The sequence below is a fragment of the Vulpes lagopus genome, chromosome X, assembly GCF_018345385.1.
Source record: "Vulpes lagopus strain Blue_001 chromosome X, ASM1834538v1, whole genome shotgun sequence".
NCBI classification, from domain to species: Eukaryota; Metazoa; Chordata; class Mammalia; order Carnivora; family Canidae; genus Vulpes; species Vulpes lagopus.
The window spans coordinates 3,018,642-3,041,074 of NC_054848.1; positions in this window are offsets into that span (position 1 = coordinate 3,018,642).

Here is a 22,433-nt window from a genome sequence, read left to right on the forward strand (position 1 = left end):
GAATGTCAACATTTAATTAGAAAATACAAGTATGCATCACTGTCCATTCGCTTTTTGATTCCAACACCCAGTTTGAAAAGAAAAAAAAAAAGCAGTAAATCAGAGCGGGTGACAGGAATACTTGGCCTTGGTTTTAAACAAAGAAACCTAATTTCCCCAAATGAGGAAGATGTGAAAGCTCAGTAAACACACATATATTCTAATCCACTAGACATGAAAACTTAAAATGACTAAATGGAACTTCACAGCCACTAGCTTAGCAAAAATTTAAATATCTACCATATGCACTGTTGGGAAATGGCAGCAAAGGGGAATATTACCCTATTTTTGAGAATCGATTTCCCAGTTTCTGAAGTGGAAAACGTCTCCCGTTATGGGACTCAGCAAGAGTCTTCAGCATCAAAACCTGGACGTCGTTTATTGCTGTGTTTTTTGGACAAACTGGGCTCGATCTCAACTTTTCCGTTTGCTCACTGTGTAACCGAGAACACTGTTTCCGGGCCTTTGAGTCTAATTTATAAATCAGGGAGACTGGGGTTTTGCTGAGCACATCTGAGTGTAGTATTTACAGACAGCAGGAAGGAAGTAAATATTCCCAAGAAATGCTTTCATAAAGGGGCGCCTGGGTGACTCAGGAAAGATTCTCTTGAGGGGGTTAAGCATCTCTGTTTGGCTCAGGTCATGATCTCAGGTGCTGGGATCGAGTCCTGAGTCTGCTTCTCCCCCTGCCTCTGTCCCTCCCCCCAATTCATTCCCTCCCCGTCCTCTGGTTGTACATTCTCTCTGTCTCAAATAGAAAATCTTAAAAAAAAAATGCTTTCATATGTCCACAAAAAGAAAGTGACAGTGAGTTCCTTTCCATATTACCGTAAAACCGGAAAACAGGAAAAAAGACCTAGAAGCCTCAGAGGAGTGAATACACTCCACTGTTTGCACACAAAAAAGAATCAGCTAGGTCTGCACGTAACGAAAAAGAGAATAATTTGCAAAAGCCTGCACAGAATAACCTACTTCCAATGTCCATTTGAAACATATTCACTACCTACCGTGCAGTGACACGTATTTATTTATTTATTTATTTATTATTATTATTTTTTATTTATTTATGATAGTCACAGAGAGAGAGAGAGGCAGAGACACAGGCGGAGGGAGAAGCAGGCTCCATGCACCTGGAGCCTGATGTGGGATTCGATCCCGGGTCTCCAGGATCGCGCCCTGGGCCAAAGGCAGGCGCCAAACCACTGCGCCACCCAGGGATCCCGTGACACGTATTTTTAGTGATAAGATGAAACCAATATTTTCCAGGTTCCCTGAGAATCTTCTTCTCTACCTCTATATGTATTTTATGAAAACTGCTCATTCCTGCACATATTCATGACAAACCAAGAATAACGGTAACATACCTCCATTACAAAAATATATGTAGTTGACATACAGCGAGCCATTACATTCAGGCCCAACAGAGAGATTCAGCACGTGCGTTATGTTGTGCTGTGCTCACCACACACGCAGCCACCATCTGTTACCATACGACCCCATTACAACCCCCTCAACTATACTCCCTACTGGGCCCTGTGTTTAGTTTTTTATTTTGTAACTGGAGGCCTGTACCTGCCACTCCCCTTCTGCCATTTTACTCACCTGTTACCTCCCTGCCATCTGGCCACCATCAGTTGTAGGTACGAGTCCGTTTCTGGGGGTTTTTTGGTTCTTTTGTTTTTTAGGATTCCACTAGGAAGTGAAATGACAGGGCATTTGCTTTTGTCTTTCTGACTTATTTCATTTGGCATAAAAACCCTCGGGCAGCCCCGGTGGCTCAGCGGTTTAGCGCCACCTTTAGCCCAGGGCGTAATCCTGGAGATCCGGGATCGAGTCCCACATCAGGCTCCCTGCATGGAGCCTGCTTCTCCCTCTGCCTCTCTCTCTCTCTCTCGTGAATAAATATATATAAAATCTTAAAAAAAAAAAAAACCCTCCAGGGTCCATCCGTGGTGTTGCAAATGGCAACATCTCCTTGTGGTTATGGCTGAGTCATACCCCGTTCTGTAGGAGTACACACACACACACACACACACACACACACACACACACATACATATAACATCTTTATCCATTCATTATCCCTGCACACTTGGGCTGCTTCCATATCATGGCTATTTTAAGTAATATTTTAAATAATATTGTAAATAACATTGTAAATAATGCTGCACTAAATACAGGGCCGTATATGTCTTTTCAAATTAATGCCTTCATCGTTCTCTGGGTAAATACCCACTAGTGGAATTGCTGGATCACATGGTTTTCCTACTTTTAATTTTCTGAGGAGCCTCCATTCTGTTTTCCACAGTGGCTGCACCACTTTGCATTCCCACCAACGGTGCATGAAGGCTCGTTTTTCTGCAAATCCTCGCCAACACTTGTTTTTTCCCGTCTTGTGGGGTTTAGTCATTCTGACCGGTGTGAGCTGAAAATCTCATTGTGGTTTTGATTGGCATTTCCCTGCTGATGAGTGATGCTGAGCATCTTTCCTTGTCTGTTGGCCCTCTGCATGTCTTCTTTGGAGAAATGCTGACTTCATAAATCATCAGACAACCATCCCCTCTATGGCAATGAGCAAACTTCAATTTCATCAATAACAGTGTGATTTAATGAAAAGATCGAAACTATATTTATCTTTTAATAATTCTGAGCAGTGTATAGAAGTAAAAAAAAACCACTAACACTGAACATCTTTTAAATATTTTCCAAATTAAAATCTATTCTCTATCCTGTCTACCTATTTTCATTGTATCCTGTTTGGCTTCCAGGACATTCAACTGCAAAATGAAATATTTTCACTTAAGTTAAATCAGCAACTTAAAGGAGAAAAGTATCTTTGCGACACATGTAGAACTTACATGTCTGTTAGTGATTTGAAAGCAATCCATTAATCTCCTTTTGAAATTGCAAATCTAGAACATGTGTCTTGTGTTGCTGGTGGTTTATTCCTTTTTTTTTTTTTTAAGATTGTATTTATTTCCTCATAAGAGACACAGAGAGAGGCAGAGGGAGAAGCAGGCTCCTCGAGGGGAACCTTATGCAGGACTCAATCCCAGGACCTCAGGATCACACTCTGTGCCGAAGGCAGACGCTCAACCACTGAGCCACCGCAGTGCCCTCCCTGGCAGTTTAGAAATTACGAAGACAAGACTGCCTGGATGCCGATACCCTATTCAGGATGTTGCACCCATTTTCTGGAATTCTGAAACAGAAATGAGGTTTTGTCGCTTGAAAGCTTGAAATACAGAGACGACATGTAAACATGAAAATAGAATCTAAGATCGTATGACAACTAATTCTACTAAACACAATTATGTACAGATACAAAGGCACGATTCACAAACGGCTGCATGCATATACACTTAACATAGACAGTAATGTGTGTGTGCCGTTATGGTTTAAATGTGGATTTAAAAATCATAGTTCTGGGGATCCCTGGGTGGTGCAGCGGTTCGGCGCCTGCCTTTGGCCCAGGGCGCGATCCTGGAGACCCGGGATCGAATCCCACATTGGGCTCCCGGTGCATGGAGCCTGCTTCTCCCTCTGCCTGTGTCTCTGCCTCTCTCTCTCTCTCTCTGTGACTATCATAAATAAATAATAATAAAAAAATTTTAAAAATCATAGTTCTATTGGAACCTTTCAGATTTCTATTGATAATGTTAGAATCTTTGCAGCGAAGAAAATCACGTGTAAAAATTCAAAAACGGAAATCTATGCTCGACGGCTCAACTATATTGAGAGTTTATTTTGGGTCACTTCTGGCAACATCTACGTCTTTCAGAAACATTCCAGCAAGTGTTGGAATGTTTGTTCTGCTATAATTTTCCCAACTGCTGGATTAAATCTTCCAGATTACACTGCCTTTCTTTCTTTTGTTTTTAAATGTTGCCCCAACAAACCTTTCTTACAAAAAGAGACAGACTGTTTAGAAAAATTCATGTGGTAATGCCAAAGAGCTCGCAGACAAATTTTGAGTTCAACCGGAAATTTCCTTGTAGAATTGGAAAACTTTAGGAAAGAAATCACTGGCAGGTACTGTCAGAAGAAATGTTCTGTACTCCTGTGGGAAGTCAGAACCTAATTCTTCCGTTGACACCTTCATCGGGGCTGAACTCCTAAAGAAAAAAAAAAGCCAATGCCCCCTATGGATTGAGCGTTACGCATCCCTATGTTTTACTCTTGCCTCTAGTAAGAGGGAAAATGCTGCACTTGGCATCGAGATTCATTGCCCTGAATCCCGTCCACGCATCTACTACTTCTACTGAACCAAAGTGACGAGAGGAGGAAATGCCCAGATTCTGTGGTTGGAGGGTAGGAAACATGGAGGGCCCCTGGCAAGGGCTGCGGGTGGCTTTCTCAGGTCTAGTTTAAAGATCACAGCTGTTGCAGAGGATGACCCGTAGCTATGGGAGACTCAAGTGCTGTATCAAGAGAGCCTCGGTGTGCGACCCTGGTCCTACCCAACGGGCAGCCTGAAGAAAGATGGAAAGGACCCACACTGGAGCCACCTGACTCCATCTTCATCTATCACTTCCCGCTGCCGACAATGTGGGCGTAAATGATGTCTACTTAGATGATCAAGCTTCGCGCAGATGCTTCGTGACCTAGAAGATTCAAGAAACATTAAAATACGTGACGGAGGTTTTAGGAGAGACTTTCCTTGTCTTTGCATTGATAAGGATAATGCATAGTAGTTTCCTGACCGTAGAGTATCCATGACCTAAGTGGGCCAAATCCTAGCGTCTGCTTTTATGATTACAATAAAGTTTTATTGAAACAGTCACACCCATTCATTTTTGTCGGCTGTGTCGCTGCCTTCTTGGTGCGATGAGTCATTAAAATAAAATCTTTATAACTCACAGGGCTGAAAATATTTACTATTTGACACTTTCCAAGAGGAGGCTGCCAACACTTAGTACTGTTGACGTGACTGAAATAGCTTTTCCCATTCTTCCGTCTCTCAGCTTCCACTGCTTGTTAAAAGTTGCTATTTAACGTTCTGATGGAAACACTTCATCTGTGACGTGAGTTTTATCTATACATGTGCAACATGAGCTTTACATTCCAGTATCAGATCATTTATATTGTGTTATCCTACAATCTGGATTTTCTAGCGCATGCTCAGGACAAATATTTCACTCTTACGAAATCCCGTGGAAACGTGATACGAGACTAACTCAGCTGATTGCGTTTCACTCTTGATATACAGATGTGCCGCCAACGCCCTGGTACGTTGAGCTTACTCTGATGAGCAAGGAAGGATGAAGTGAAAAGGAGCTTGGTGTGCCCTTGGCTTTCCCTTGTACATCACCCCCTTTAGCATGAAGAAACACCGGTCACAAGGAGTCACAGGAGTATGGAGACAGCGTAGACCTCTCTGGTTGTGTCGATGTGTCACGGTCAAATCTGGTTCCAACAGAAAGCATGCTCACTCTGGACTGCTACCGTCGTCATACATATAACACGCTCATCCTGTTTGCAATTTGATTCTTGCCAAAATCCACCCATGTAGGGTCCGGATAACTGCTGTGCTCACTCACTGGGCACCATGAGCCAAAGATGCTAATGCAAGACCTAGCAAGGAACTTGCCAGAAATGCGTGTAGCGTATAGGTCCTCTGAGCACGGGCATGGTTCATCTCCCCAGGAGGCTCCCCGCTTACAAAACATCAGCTCAAAGTTTGAATTTTCCAGGGTTTGAAGGCAGACACAGCAGAAGAGAAAGGGACCCATTATACCCACAACAAAAGTCTTGACTTGAGAAATACAAGTGCCTGAATGCCAATGATCTCATCTTGTTTTGTTTTTCTTTCTTCATTCCAGTATATTGCTGTATTATGTTCAGGCGTATAATTCCATAATTCCCGTCAGGGCTCTAGATCGCCTTCCCCTATTCCACTCATCCTCCCTCTCCCCTCCTTTTGGGTAAGCATCAGTTCTCTATATTGAAGAGTCTGTTTTTCTTTCTTTGCTCATTTGTTTTGTTTCTTAAACTTCACACACGAGCAGGATCACGTGGCACTCGCGTTTCTCTGACTTATTTCACTTAGGGAAATACGCTGCGGAACCATCCACGTGGTTGCAAAGGACAAGATTTATTTCTTTAAGGGTGAGTGATATTCCGTTGTGCACATACAACACGTGCACGTATATCCATAGACACACACCCCACACTTCTTTATCCATTTGTCTACTGACGGACTTTCCAGCTGCTTCCACATTTGGGCAATTGTAAATGATGCTGCAATAAACACGGAGGTCACAGACAACCGTCCAACCATTCTACTTTTCCTTTACTTTTGTATATATTTTTTTCTTTTTGTAAGTGCAGCTGAACACAGATTGTTACATGAGTGTTGGGTGTACATCAAACTGAATCAACTTTGTCTCTTCCGTGCTCATGACAGGTGTGGCTACCATCTGAAGTTGTGCCTTTCGTCCCCGTGACCTACTCATTCCCTAACTACAACTCTGCTTCTCACTCCCGGCCACGCATTTCACCCAACTTCCAAATCCTCCACTCTGGCACCAGTTCTCTGAATTTATGGGTCTGGTTCTGCTTTTTGTTCATTGAATTTTAAGAACCCATAAATAAGTGAAATCATCTGTCTGTCATCTTTGGGAGAATGCGGGATTTACATCATTAGCATAATAGCGTCTAGGTCCATGTACGTAATTGCGATTGGCTGGGCCTTATCATTTTTATTGCTCAGCCGTATATGCATACACACACCACCCCTGATCTTATTCATTCATCTATGGATCGACATTCATGTTGTTTTTGTATGGTGGCTATTGTAAACAATGCTTCAAATAAGCAGAGGGACGCATAGATCTTTCCAAATCCAGGTTTTTCTTCTCTTTGGGGAAAATAACCAGTAGTGAAATTACTGGACCATATGGTATTTCTATTTCTAGATTTTTGTTGAACTTTTTTTTTTTTTTACAGTGGCTGCCACATTTTACATTCCCACCAACAGTACGTGAGGTTCCTTTTTTTTCTCCCCACCTTCGCCAACAAATTTCTTTAGATACTAACCGTTCTGACAGGTGTGAGGTGATATCTCTCAGCGGTTTTGACTTGCATTTCCCTGATGATTACAATATTGAGAATCTTTTCAAGTTCCTGTTGGCCATCTGCATGTCTTCGGAAAAATGTCTATTCAGGCCCTGTGCCCATTTTTATGCAGATTTTTTATTTTATGTAGATTTTTCATGTAGATTATTTGTTTTATGTAGATTACTTTTTGGTCTGATAGGAGTTTTAAATATACTTTAGATATTAAGCCCTTATCTAACATATCATTTGAAAAATATCGTCTCCGATTACCTAGGTCACTTCTTCACTTTGTTCATGGTTTCCTTTTGCTGTGCAAAAGTTTTTATTTTGGTGTAGTGCCAGTAGTTTATTTTTGCTTTGTTTCCCTTGCCCGAGGAAACCTATCTAGAGTAATGTTTCTAACAATGATGTGAAAAACATGACTGCCTTTGTTTTGTTCTAGGATTTTTTTTTTTTTATGTTTTCAGGTCTCATATTTATGACTTTAACCCATTTGGGTCTATTTTCATGTATGATGTAAGAAAGTGGTCCGGTGTCATTCTCTGCAGGTCGCTGTCCAGTTTTCCCAACACCATTTATCGAAGAGACTTACTCTTGCTTCCTTTGTTGTAGATTAATTGGCCATAAAGGTGTGGGTTTGTTTCTGGGGCTCTCTGTTCGGTTCCACTGATCTCTGTGTCTGTTTTTGTGCCAGAACCATACTGTCTGGATGACCACAGATTTGAAGTATGTCTTGAAGTCTGGGATAGGGATTATCTCCAGCTTGGTCCCTCCTTGTCAAGTTTTTTGTGGCCAATAATTTTGCGATTATTTGTTCCAGTTCTCTAACAAATGCTGTTGCTATTTTGATAGGGATTGCACTGAATCTGCAAATTTGTCTAACATTTTAACAGTATTCCTCCAATCCATGAGCATGAAATACCTTTCCCTTGGTGTCATTTTCAATTTCTTTCATCTGTGTTTCATAATTTTCAGATGGAAACTACAGAGTACAGCTCTTTCACCTCTTTGACTAAGATTATTCCTAAGTATTTTATTATTCTTGATCCAACTGTAAATGGGGCTGTTTTCTTATTTTCTCTTTCTCTACTTCATTATTAGTGTATAGAAATGTAACTGGTTCCTGTATATTAATTTCAGATCCTGCAACTTTACTGAATTCATTTCTTCTAATACTTTTTTTGTTGGAGTCTTTATGGTTTTTCTATCATGTCCTGTCATCTGCAAATGACGATAGTTTTACTGCTTCCTTACAAATATGGATGCGTTTTATTTCTTGTCTATCTGCTGTGGCTAGGACTTTCAGTACTATGTTGAATAAAAGTGATGCAAGTTGACATTCTTTTTTTCTTTTTTTTTTTGCGGGGGGGGGGGTTTCAAGTTGACATTCTTTTATGTTCTTGATCTTAGAGGAAACTTTTCCACCGTTGAGTATGATGTTGGCTTTGGGTTCATCCTACACGGCCTTTATTATATTGAGGTATATTCCCTCTGAACCCACTTTCTTGAAATGATCATATGGTTTTCATCCTTAGTTTTATTAAAGTAGTGTATCATGGTGACTGATTTGCAAATATTGACCATCCTTCCATCCTTATAAAAAATCCACTTATTTCTGGCAAATGATCCTTTTCATGTATTGTTGAATGTGATTTGCTAATATGCTGCTGAGGATTTTGGCAACTATGTTCATGAGAGATACTGGCCTATAGTTTTCTCGTAGTGTCTGTCTGGTTTTGATATTAAGGGTATCAATGACCTTGTAGAATGCATTTGGCAGCTGGTTCTTTTTTATTGAACATTTTGAGAAGAGGTTTAAGTCTTCTTTAAACATTTGGTAGAATTCATCTGTGAAGCCATCTGGTCCTGGAATTTTGTTTGGGACGCTTTTGATTATCGCTACAATTTCATTCCTAGTAATTGGTATTCAGATTTTCTATTTCTTCTGGATCCAGTTTTGAAAGACTGTATGTTTCTAGCAGTGTATCCATTTCTTCTAGGTTGTCCAGTTTGTTGCCATATAATTTTCCTAGTACTCTCTTCTAATGCTCTATGGTAGTCATTACTTCTCCTCTTCTATTTCTGATTCTATCTGGATCTTCTCATTTTCTTGATGAGTCAATATAAGGCTTTTTCAGCTTTATCTCTGCAAAGAACCAGCTCATTGAGGTTTTCTATTGTTTTCTAGTCTCCATTTATTGCAGTTCTGGTCTTTATTATCTTCTTCCTTCTATCAACTCTGGGCTTTTATGGTAGTGCTTCTCAATGGAAGGTTACATTGTGTTTGAATTTTTTCTTTTTTGAGGTGGGCCTGTATTATTATAAATTTCCCTCTTGGAACTGCTTTTGCTGCATTGTAAAGATTTGAATCTTTTTTTTTTTTTCATTTTCCTTTGTGTCTATTTATTTCCTCTGATTTCTTCATTGGCCTACTGTATAGTAACACATTGTTTAGTCTCCATGTGTTTTTTTTTTTTTCTCACTCTTTTTCTTGTAATTGATTTCAACTATATATTAATACTGTTGTGGTTGGAAACATGCTTTATATTATTTAAGTTTTTGTTAAATCTACAGAGACTTCTTTTGTGGCCTAACATGTGATCTATCCCAGAGAATGCACTGGGCATAATGTTCTGTACACATGTGTTAAGTCCATCGGGTCTAATGGGTCATTCAAGGACACTGTTTCCTTATTGATTTTCTGTGTTGATCACCTATCCAGTGATATGAGTTGGGTGTATCTCACTTTATATGTTAATGTTTGCTTTCTATATTTAGGTGCTCCCATGTTGGGCACATACATATTTATAATTGTTACAGCCCTGTGTTGGATTGACCATTTATGTAATGCTCTTGTCTCTTGCTGAAGACTGTTTTGTCTGAAGTAATTATTGCTACCTTGTTTTTATTTTCCATATATATTTGCACAGAATAACTTACCATTCCTTTACTGTTAGTCTGTATGTATTTTTAGGTCTGAAGTGAATTGTTCTTTTTCTTTGAAGATTTTATTTATTTACTTCTTCCTGAGAGACACACAGAGAGGCAGAACATAGGCAGAAGGAGAAGCAGGCTCCATGCAGGGAGCCTGATCCAGGACTCGATCCCCAGCCCCCGGGATCGTGACCTGAGACAAAGGCAGATGCTCAACTGCTGAGCCACCCAGGTGTCCCTGAAGTGAGTCTTTTGGAAACAGTGTACAGATGGGTTTTATGTATTTTTTAATGCATTCAGTCACCCAATGTTTTTTATTAAAGCATTTATACCATTTACAGTATTACTTATAGGTATGTAGTTCTTCCCACTTTGTCTTTGCTGGTTGTTTCTGTACTACTTCTCGCTTCCTTCTCTTCCTCTTTCTTTGTTATTTACTTTTATTTCCTCTTCTTTATTGATGATTTACTTCAGTGTTATACTCAGCTCTCTTTTTTTTGCTGTATCTGCTATAGGTTTTGAGTGTGTGGTTACCATTTGGTTCATATATAACATCTTTTATATATGCATATGTATATATGTTATATATATTATATGTTAAAACCCAAGTGATTGCTGTTATGCCTTTACTGTATGTTTGGTTTTACCCATTTTTTTCATTTCATTATTTTCTTCTGGTTATGGCCTTTTCCACTTAATATCCACCCTTAGCAAGTATTGCAATGCTGTTCGGCATGTATGAACTCCTTTAACTTTTGTTTGGGAAGTTCTTTCTTTCTCCTTCAATTCTGAATGATAACCTTGCTGGGTAGAGTATTCTTGGTTGGGGACTTGACTATATCATGCCACTCCTTTTGTCCTGCGAAGTCTTTGCTGATAATCTTGAAAGATTTTTCTTGCATATGGCCAGTTGCTTCTTTTTAACTGCTTTTAAAATTCTCTACCCTTTAATCTTTGACATTATTCTGTGTCTTGCTGTGGAATCTCCTTGGGTTCATATTTTTTGGAATTCTGTGCTTCCTGAACCTGGATATCCTTCCCCAGATTTGGGAAGTTTTTAGCTATTATTTCTTCAAGTTGAAGTCTCTATAATGGAAAGTCTCTTCACTTGATGTTCAAGAGGTCCTGTAACCTATCTATCTTCTTTTTTTTTCTTTTCTGTTCAGCTGAGGTGCTTTCCATTACTTCCTCTTCCAGATCACTGATCCATTCTTTCCTCTATTCTGCTGTTGATTACCAATATTTTCATTACATTTTTCATTTCAGGTATGCATTATCAGCTCTGAAAGATCTTTTTTTATATTTTCTGTGTTCACTGAAGTTGTCACTAAGCTCATCCACTCTTATCTCCAGTCTGGTGACATGCTATAGTCATTACTTTAAACTCTCTTGTTCTTTCGTTTGGACCACGTTGCTCTGTATCGTCATTTTGCTTGACGTTGTGTTTGTTCCCATGAATTAGTTGGAACAGCTGCTTCTCCTAAGCTTGAAGAAATGCTCCTGTGTATGTTCATCCTCTGTATAGACTATGTGTGCCTGGTGACTTCTGCTGGCTGGAACTGGCATGGGCTGTGTGTCCTGCAGGACTCTGTGATAGGGCCACCTTGGAGGGACATATGGAGCTAATGTGGGAGTGGTCCTAAGTCTCTCCATATAGAGGTCGCGCTGGTGGGTAAACTGAAGCTGAGAGATCCGGGGGGCTCCCCATGCAGAGGATATCTTGGCAGGACAGTGAAAGTCGAGTGTAAGCCAGGGTGTCCCATGTCTCTCTGTGCAGAGGGTATCTAGGGCATCTTGGCAGGACAGCTGAAGCTGAAGAGGGTGCAAGCCAGGAATCCGTCGGGCCCTGTGCAGGAGATGCCAAGGCAGGAGAGCTAGAGCTAAGGCAGGTATGGGCCAGGGCATCTTGGAACACTCTGCACAGGAGGTGCCCTAAGGGGGTGGCTGCAGGCAAAGTTGTGCAGATGTGGAGTGCTCCGGGGTGCTGTGTACCTATGTCATGCTGGTGAGACAGCTGGAGCTACAGTGAGCACTGATCAGGGGTGTCCTGGTATGCAGTGTCCTCTGGCCACCCTGGTGAGACAGCTAGAGCTAGTGTAGACCTAGCTGTTCCAGCAGCTGCACCACTGTTTGTAAAAGAGCCATCCCTAGAACCCTGCCAAACTAGTTGCTCGTTTGCCCCACAGCTTCTTTTCTGGGCCCCAGAGCGGATGAATCCACTTATGGCCCCTCCACCCTGTCCCTCCCCACTGCCGTTCACAACACTGGGGTGAGGGTTCCCTTCGTTACTGTATCTGTCTCCCTTGCCCTTCTCCGTGATTTTGTATTGTGCAGACGCCGTTTAGGCAGCTCTCGGGTGGTCTTTAGGGGGAAGTGCTCTAAAAACAGTTGTAGAGTCAGTGTGTCCATGAGGAGGTGAGGTCAGGGTCTTCCTGCATCATCACCATCTTGCACCAGAACCATCTATTCCACTTCTGTTAGATGTATGTGTGTCCCAGGATTTTTCTCTTACCAAGGAAGCCGCTGTAAATCTCCCAACAGGTGCCTCACGGCCCGCATATCCCTGAGACACCTACGCCGTATGCATTCATTCAAGTCCAACTGTTGCTTCATAATTCTTACACTAGATTTCCTGCAGTCACGCCAAAACGTACTCTTCAGGGCAGGAAGACAATTTATAATCCAACCAGATGTGGGCAGAGTTTCCAGTGACTCACAGTCTGACCTTTGCTCACTATTTTTTTTTTTTTTCTTTGCTCACTATTTTAAGTACATTGTTTTGGTCAACTTTATGGGTAAGATATACATTTCATTAAGAATGTAAAGAGACCCCATATTTTATTTAGATTTTATGTTTTATGCTTGAACTTAGAAACCTTTCACATCTGAGTTCTAAATAATTATCTGAACTATCCCATGTATAATTTTGTCTACTTATATACTAAGTGTATGCATGTATTATGTTTTTATGTTTGCTGGTTAAATATGGAGAAAAGTCTCCAAATTACATCCTTCATTTAACTACCTTCAACACTGAATGAGCAGAAGCTTGTAGTGGAATGAAACATTTTATCTTTTGTTTTAGCTTTTGATGTATTTCATACTCCCATCTCATAGACATTTGCATATACTATCTCAAAGGTTCAAGAGTTTTGATATTTGGCCTTAAGTTCTTAAGCCTGTAACTATTTTTGACTGGTTCCTAAGTTTACGACGATAATTTGCACACAGTCTGTTCAAGCATCAATGTGAATTTTATTGAGTGAGTGGGTTAATTAGGAGAGAACTGGCATCGTTATTTACTAAGTCCTGTACATATTATGACAAGGAAATAGATTTGATGTTGCCACTATAAATTACATGCTCGTCCACATTTTCTAAATGATTATTACCATTTCACAGAAGGAAACTGACTTTAATAAGTTGATATTCTATCTGTTGGTTGACCAGCTATCTGGAGAACCCTATGGATGTGCTGTGTAGTATTATGCCATTGATATGACAATTTTCCCTCTATTCAATTCATAAAACTATTTTTTTCTTTTTCTAACCAGCAGAATAGAGGCCATGACAGAAGGAATCAGGACTTTCCCATTGCTTAGTATCATATGTACGCTAGGGAGGATCTTTTCATGAACACCTGTAGAATTTTACTGATTTTTTTTGCCACTTACTGATAAAAGCATCAATTCAGATGACCATTTATTAATGTGAGAAAATTACATAAAATATTCTAGCATTTGGGGATATCATGCTTTCCTACATTGAACCTGATTGATCGTGGTGCATATTTTATCCAATCAGTTTTCTTGTGCATGTTAATTCTACATCTGCACTGATAAGTGAGACGGGTCTAGAATAAGGTATCTGGCCACACTCTTTTGGAGTAATCCTGAATTTCACGAACTGGATCTCAACCCAGTGCTGCAAACTCTCAGAACACACAGCTGGGGCAGATAATAAATGTAATTGAAATTCTAAGCTGGTGTCAGGATAAATCATTTCCAAGGTTTCTACTTAAGTTTCTCTGATTCTCAAGACATTTTAAAAAATCGGTGTATTTGGGATTATTATTGTCTTCATTACTGAATTTGTATGCTTTGTAAAATAACCTATTTTGAGACCAGACATTGAACACAGTGCAGGTTGATTCACTTCAATCATACTTCAAAGAAAGCTTTACTTGCTTAAGGAATCACTACATAGGGAAGCTGTTGATCAATGTTCAGCTAATCTTATTTTGTACTTAAAAAAAAAAAGTATGTATTGGTGTTTTAGTTTGCTTTTATTTCAGTGATGGCTTCTTGAGTTTACAGGTGCTGTTCTAATTATCACACAGTCACACCAAAGGATGGGTAAGTCAGTGATGGCAAATAACTCATTTACCTTTCAGTGATTAGGCCAGTTTCGGCTCAGAATATAGAATACAGACTCCACAAAATCTTCCTGCATTGAATTCAAGAGAAAACTTTCTTTGTGTGTGATCTGATAGTGAGCTCTGGGCCTTCCCCAATCACTGAGGCCCCATGACTGTGGGTTATGAATTATACTCCAGATCATTAAGACACTCTTATTTCCATCAGTCAGAGGAATATACGATGGTTACTGAGCAGCTCTTGTGTAACAGCTCCACATGGAGGGAAAAGGAACATTTCAAACTCAAAACTCAAAATATTCTCATTGTTGCTTTCTACATTCCCCTTTTTTTTTTTTTTTTTTTGTCCTGCATGTGGATACATGTCTTCTCACGCTGAACGTCCTGGCAACCAGCGTAATTCTTATGACTCACTGCTTCCATGGAGGAAACCGTGTCATTTAAGGAAAGACACGACTATTACTGATGAGAAATGCATTGGGATGTGGAGGGAAAAAGCATTAAAATCCAACTCTAAATTATAGAATTAACAGACGACATATACTTCATCATCCATGTGAAAGTGGTAGGGGGCTGATGAAGGTAACATACTGAAGTTAAATTTCAGGTGACGTGAGTCAGAAACTTTATATTAAGCTTTCATTTACGTAAGAAGCCTCTACATATACATAAATGTTAACATTATGTTTACGTGTATACGTAAATAGGTTTTCCTCACGTAATTTGGTGATTCTGGGTCATTTCGTAGTCACAACAGCAATTTGTTTATGTCAGATGGTTACGTGGTTTGAAACGTGTTCTGGTTCTGAACCACTAAGTAATGTTTCAAGGCAAAAACAAACCTAAAATAATAGCCTTATGAAACAGCCCAATATAGGGCACCTGGAGGGCTCAGACGGTTGAGCATCTACCTTTGTTTAGGTCGGGTCATGATTCCAGGGAATCAAGCCTTGCATCGGCTCCCTGCTTAGCGGGGAGTCTGCTTCTCCCTCACCGCCTCCCCCTACTTGTGCTTTCACACACTCTCTCTCAAATTAATAAAAAATAATCTTAAAAAATAATAGTTAAATACAAAGCCATGGGGTATAGTCTCAAGTCCTTAAGGTTGCCCCTAAGAAGTAACTTAGTAAAGGCAAACATCCCTGGGTCTCAGCTTCCTCAATCATTAAGTGGACAAAATTATGAAGTACAGAGTTGTTTCTAAAATTAAAAAAAAAAAAGTTCTTTGTAAACAGATATAAATTATGAGTCTCACTTTGGATATATCAAGTAGTTTACAATTTAACCCATGTGAACTTTTTAGATGATGAATCACGATTGAGACAAGTAATTTCCAATAGTAGTGAATCTGTCCAATTCTTAAAAGTATCAAATGGACTGCCTTCGACCCTTGAACAACACAGATCCTCTTATCCATGGATGTTTTTCAATAAATAGAGGACTGTAAATGTATTTTCTCAACATTCTTCCCCTCGCTTATTTTACGAGTACAGTATATAATACACATTTTGTATTTTACGTGTTCATTGAATATTATGGGTAAGGGTTCCAGTCAACAGGAAGCTATTAAAAGTTTCGGGTGTTTTATGCAGACATGAAACTATCCATATAGAAGTAGAGTTAACACAGTTACATTAATTTCAGGTGTACAACAGAGCGAGTCCACAAGTCCATATGTTATGCCATGGTGACCACACGTGCAGCTACCATCTGTCACCGTACAATGCTCACTGACTATATTCCCTATGCTCTACCTTAAAAAAAAAAGATTTTATTTATTTATTTGAGAGAGCATGGGAGAGATAGTAGGGGCAGAGGGAGAGGGAGAAGCAGACTTCCCACTGAGCAAGGAGTCGAATGCAGGGCCCGATCCAGGGACCCCAGGATCATGACCTGAGCTGAAGGCAGATGCACAACCCACTGAGCCACCCAGCTGCTCTTATGCTGTATCTTTTATTCTGGGACATATTCATTCTGTAACTAGAAGTCTGTATCACTTACCCTCCCATCACCTCCTCTCTGGCAACCATCAGGTATCTGTATTCATAGGTCTTTCTCTACCTTTTATTCTTTTTATTTATACATTTGTTTAGGTTTTTAGATTCCACATGTCCAAGAAATCACATGGTCTTTTTTTTTTTTTAAATCACATGGTCTTTGTCTTTCTCATTTCACTGAGCATTATACCATCCAGGCTTGCAAAGAGCAAGACCTCATTCTCTTTTATGCTTGAGTAATGCTCCTATGAGTTTTGTGTGTATCACATCTTCTTTATCCATTTATCTATGGATGAACACTTGGATTGTGTCCATAATTCGGCTTCTGTAAATACTGCTACAATCAACACAGGGGTGAATATATCTCCTCAAATTAGTGCTTTGGTCTTCTTTGGGTAAATAGCGAGTGGTGAAATTACTAGGTCATATGGTATTTCCATTCTTAACTTCTTGAGGAACCTCCACAGGGAGTTCCAGAGTGGCTGCACCAGTTCACATTCCCACCAACAGTGCAGGAGGGTTCCCCTTTCTCCACAGCCTCGCCAACACCTGTTGTTTTTTGTGTTCTTGATTTTAGCTGTTCTGACAGGTGTGAGGTGATTGCTCTTTGCGGTTTTCATTTGCATTTCCTTGATGATAAATGATGTTGAGCCTCTCTTACAATCCTCTGAATGTCTATGGCAGTTGTTGTTTCTTTTTCTTTCATTTCTGATTTTATTTCGATCGTCTTTCTTGATGAGTCTGGCTAATGGTTGTTTCTCAATTTCATCTTTTCTAAGAAAGCTGGTTTCTTTCAACTTTTTTATGTTTTGTTTGTTTGTTTGTTTTTAGTCTCCATCTCTGATCTTTCATTTCCTTCCTTCTACTAAACCTGGGCTTTTGTTTGTACTTGTTTTTCTAGTTCCTTTAAGTGTAAGATTAAATTATTAAATTGCTTGAGATTTTTAGTGGTTAACTGTGCCCCTGGTCCCTGCACTGTTCAAGGGTCAACCGTATTTTCTTAGTGCCATACACATTAATGCAGACAAGAGAGGGTCCCTTGTATAAGGAAGGACAGGATCGCTGGACTCCGAGTCACCTTGCCTTTATGATCTGCTCTAAATTAGTAAGTGAAGACCAGCTGTATGGGAAGGGAAACTCAAACTACATGCCTCATATTTGCAGAGCTCAGTGATATGTTAAAATGCTGGCAGTGAATTGTCTTTTCCTGTGTAGAACTTACAATTTTTTCAGAGCCCAACGGGGGTAACAAAAGCTATTTTTAGGCAGAGTTTTCAAAATGAAAAGGAATAACTAAGACCCATTTATGTGAAATACATTTAAAAAATAGGAGGAATAAATCTCATACTTCAACATACCCAGTTAAATTTTTTGGACACCACACAAAAAAGTCTATAAGTTCCGGGAATGTTCACACAGAAATAAGAATATAAAACCCTTAAAGTATTAAACATTAGTTATATTCAGAATCAGCTGAGAGAGCTTCTGACTGAAATACATTAAAAAAAAATACAGTGGAAGTTCAATAGCTAGAATTATTTAATAAGGCAGAAACTCCTGGACAGCGAGTGAAAACACTGAGCGTGGCTTACTGTTTAGCTCTATCAATTCTATTATCCCCACAGTGTACATCTCGAGGATATACAGGGACAAGAAATTAGTCTAACAGTGATGGAATATAAGGAACCATAAGTGCTTCAAAAGGAGTGATGAAGAACAAATATTCACGTTAAACTAAATACGTAAGGATAGAATAAGTGGGACTTCCATAGAGGTCTGGAGAGAGAAATATGAGAAGGGGTGTTCACATGTATAACTTCCAAGTCAAGACTAAGAGAGGTGAATGCAAACCCAAATAGAAAAATGATGAATCACAGAGAATGAACACAATATAATTTAAGAAATACACCTTCTCCATATTTCATTAACATTTAAATTGAGCTCCTCTTGAGCCTAGGCTACAATGCTGCTTCCTGCATGGCAATCATTTTTGAGAGTAAGGCTCTGCATTTTTCCATCATGGGAGAAGAGGTGGGATCTAAGAGAAAAAGACTAAGCTTCTGGAACAGCATTTCCATCCCTACCATAGGAGAGACTGGCTTTCTGTCTTCTCAATGAGTGGAGGAAGAGGCTAAGCTTGCAAACAGAAGATTCTTGGAAGAGTTAAGAGTATTCTAAAGCAAAATTATTAGGAAAATGCCAAACAATTATCTGCGTGCAAGTACAAATTTCAATTATATGCTGTTGAGAAAAGAAATTCCCAAACAGCTCTTGAGTGATGAGATGATCCAAGAGACTGTGCTTACCTAGGGTCTGCCAGGATAGTCGTATTTTTTTCCCCTTCCCTCTCACAGTCCGTGGTGGCAGTATCTGGGTTCTTGGACACAGAGTAAGGTGCACTTGGTCTTCACAGGACAATTCACCTGCCAGAGGATCACTTGGAAGCTTTGCTCCATGACTTTGAGTTGTTCCCAGGCTCAAAAGGTTTGGAAACAGCAATGATGCAGGCACAGACGTCTTTAAATAACTGGATCGTGGGAGTTCAATGGTTAAAAACATCACCGAAAGTAATAAAGTGGAGCCTAAAAATATGTCGAAAGCACACATCTTTGACTCAATTTTATTGAACCAAAATTAGTAACAATGTATGCATATCCTGCATGCATGTACAGAGGAGTATATACCTTATCTCTATTTATGTGACATACTTTTTCTATCCATTAATCTCTCCACTGTCTACACACACATCTGAGATGTACTACATGGCTACAGAGTAAGGACTTTCAAGTGAAAGGAAAGGGCCAGGGCGGCCCAGGTGGCTCAGCAGTTTAGCGCCACCTTCAGCCCAAGGCGTGATCCTGGAGACCGGGGATCGAGTCCCATGTCGGACTCCCTGCATGGAGCCTGCTTCTCCCTTTGCCTGTGTCTCTGCCTCTCTCTGTGTCTCTCATGAATAAACAAATAAAATCTTAAGAAAAAAAAAAAAAAAGGAAAGGGCCAGAAGTTCAAGGTCTTTTTCTTAGAAGGACCCTCCCAGGACCTCCCACTACACCTCTTTAAACATAACCGCATGGTTTGGCTGTAAGAGACAGGGAGGACTAAGCTACAGTTAACTGTGCTACAGTTTCTTTCAGAAAGGAAATGAAAATGTCTGGGGAGTAGATTTTAGACAGCTTGACGGCGCCTGCCAAACATATGAGTTGAGCTTATATAATTTTATTTGCATGGTTTCATATGATATATTCCTAAGTATTAATATTTTGGGTTGCATTTTTTATTGTACAGAAATGTAGCCCTATGACTTTATTGTGCGTTATATAACATAAATTCAGTAGAAGAAGGATAAAGTATTGTCTTTTTCTCTCTAACTCTAGGCCACAATATTACAGAACAATTTTCAATAATTTTATTCATTTTCTGAAAGAACCATGAGACAAACTACCACATGCCTTGGTTATCCATCCATTCTTTCACAGTATAAAGATAGTTTTCCTTTAAAGACAAAATTATTGTAATTCTGAGACATGATGGAAAAACTCAGATAAAACCTACTTTCATGAACAAGGAAAATCAAAACACATAGCCTAAATAATTCATTTTTCTAAAGTATGATATTTTAGATCGATAAAATTATGCCAACGTCTTGTTACGTGAAAGCTAGAAAATATACTGTGAATTTAATGCATTGTCTCAAAAATCCCATCCTTAAAGAATTGTGCCTTGGTCGTGCTTCTTTTTTTCCATACTAAGCAACTGCTTTCACATACATCCCTTTCCACACTGATCTTCAAACCTCAACTGCCAAGAGAATCATAGGAACTATGACTGGCCTGTATTTGAAGGAGATTTCCACCCTCCCTTACTTATTTTTGGAGAATTACTTGAATAGAAGAATTATGTAGGGAAATGGGTGGTGGCTGATTACCTTTGGCGATGGCACTGGTAAAGGTGAACCTATGAAAGCTCACGTCTTGTCCTGAAGAGAAGGTGCCAGAAATCGGCAACCACGACTGTCATCTCAAACATTCTTGTCTTGGTTGTCTCACGTACGTATAGTCTGGCGACTTAGCAGACAATCCTTGAGCATCTGTAGCCTTGACATTTAGAAGACTCAGTCCTTAGGATTCCAACAAAGTGCTGGTGGAAACGGGAAATGAGGATAGAGAAGTGGTCTTCAAGTACAGTTTCGTTGCTACTGTTAATTTGATGGGGTTTAAAATCACAAAGTTCTCTATATGCTTACCCCACCCAACAAAACTTGTAAAATCCTTATCCCTCCAATGGCTGACATCCAAATACTATAAAATCTCTAGCCAAGCCTAGAAATGAACAGTGGTGACTTTCACCCAGCTTTTCCTCATTATCCCGCAAAGTGATTATGAAACCCTTCTGTTATTTTGCATTCTGGGTAAAGGGTTACTGCACAGAAACATCCTTCCTCATATGACAGATACTCTGTATTGTGCCCAGGAGGACGGACCCATAGAGACCCTACAAATCCCCATTGTTTCAAACAATTAACATGCATTTTGTTTCCATTGAGGAGTGGGGACAAAGCAATTCAGTTAAACTTTGGTAAAGTCTTTGTCCTTCCACAACCATGAACTCTGGCCCCTCATCAGTCTGAGCCAGCATACCACCCCTCTTTAACTGCCCAGCCCTAAGAAGGGGCTGTTATTAGTATAAAGCACCCTCTGATCTACTTGTTGGATCAGACACCATTGCATCCCACCTCCCTCACCCAGTTTACTCCTCCCCATAAAAGAGAATTTCCTTTCTGCCCAACCTCTGAGATGCATACAGATGTCACTAGGACAAAGGCTGCTACAATCAGTAGAACACTGACCCTATCTCAATAGAGCCCCCCTCCCCTCTCATCATCCCCCATAAATTAGTTCATCTCCTACAATAGGGCTCCCTCATGCCAACTCTTGGGCCTACCCCTTCCGTTCATATACCATCTTGAGGATGAGAGATTTATCAGAAGCCCAATAGCGCCGTAACATACTAGTTAAAGCTCTGCTCCACTATTTTAGCTGCGTTCTAATTCTCTCCTGATAATTGACACATCTGTCCTTTGGCTGAAGATGGACTTACTGGGACCTAACGGTTTACCCTTTGGCCTGAAACAACCATAGCAACAAAGCAGACAAAATACACTGTAGCCTGGATTTCAAGACCTAACTAGACAAGGACACAGACAACCTCTAAGCATTGGGTCTAATGTGTAAGAAGATAAAATTGTTACTGTTTTCTGATCATGAGGTTTTTCTGTAAATATCAAGTTTTTTAAGGTCAAAACAAAAGAAATGAAAGGGGTTGCTTTAAAAAGATAGGAATGGGAGAGAAGCAAAAGAAGATTAGCTTTTGTGATGACACATGAAAAAGTAAACAATGCTGAAAGCTCTCAGGAAAGGAAACTAATTTCCCCAAGTACAGATACATTATGTTCCAAGAAAAAAAGATAGAGCTCAACCTACATTAAATATGTCTTTATCTACAAATATCACAATTTTAAATTTATATATAAATTATATTAAGATCTGTTTACTGTTTCATGTTAAGATTATTTGGGCATATATGTGACACATATTTTCATAATTTATATATATATATTTATAAATATATGTAAAGCTTAAATGCAAGCTAAAATATATAAATTAAATATATATAGATGACGTATATTATTATTTATAAACATCTTAGGGGCACCTGAGTGGCTCAGTTGCTTAAGCATCTGCCTTCAGCTCGGGTCATGATCTCAGGGTCCTGGGACTGAGTCCCACATCGGGCTCCCTGCTCAGCGGGGACCCTGCTTCTCTCTCTTCTTCTCTCTGAAATAACTCAATTAATTAAATAAACATCTTAGAGAAGGTGAGTATAGTGGCTACCATCCCTTTATAAATCATCTAATCAAAACACAAAGAAACCAACAGGAAAAGTAACTTGTGAAAAATACCATAGCCAACTAACAGAAAAAGCAAAATAATTTACAATTGATGAAAATGGCCTTTAAAACAGGCAGTGAG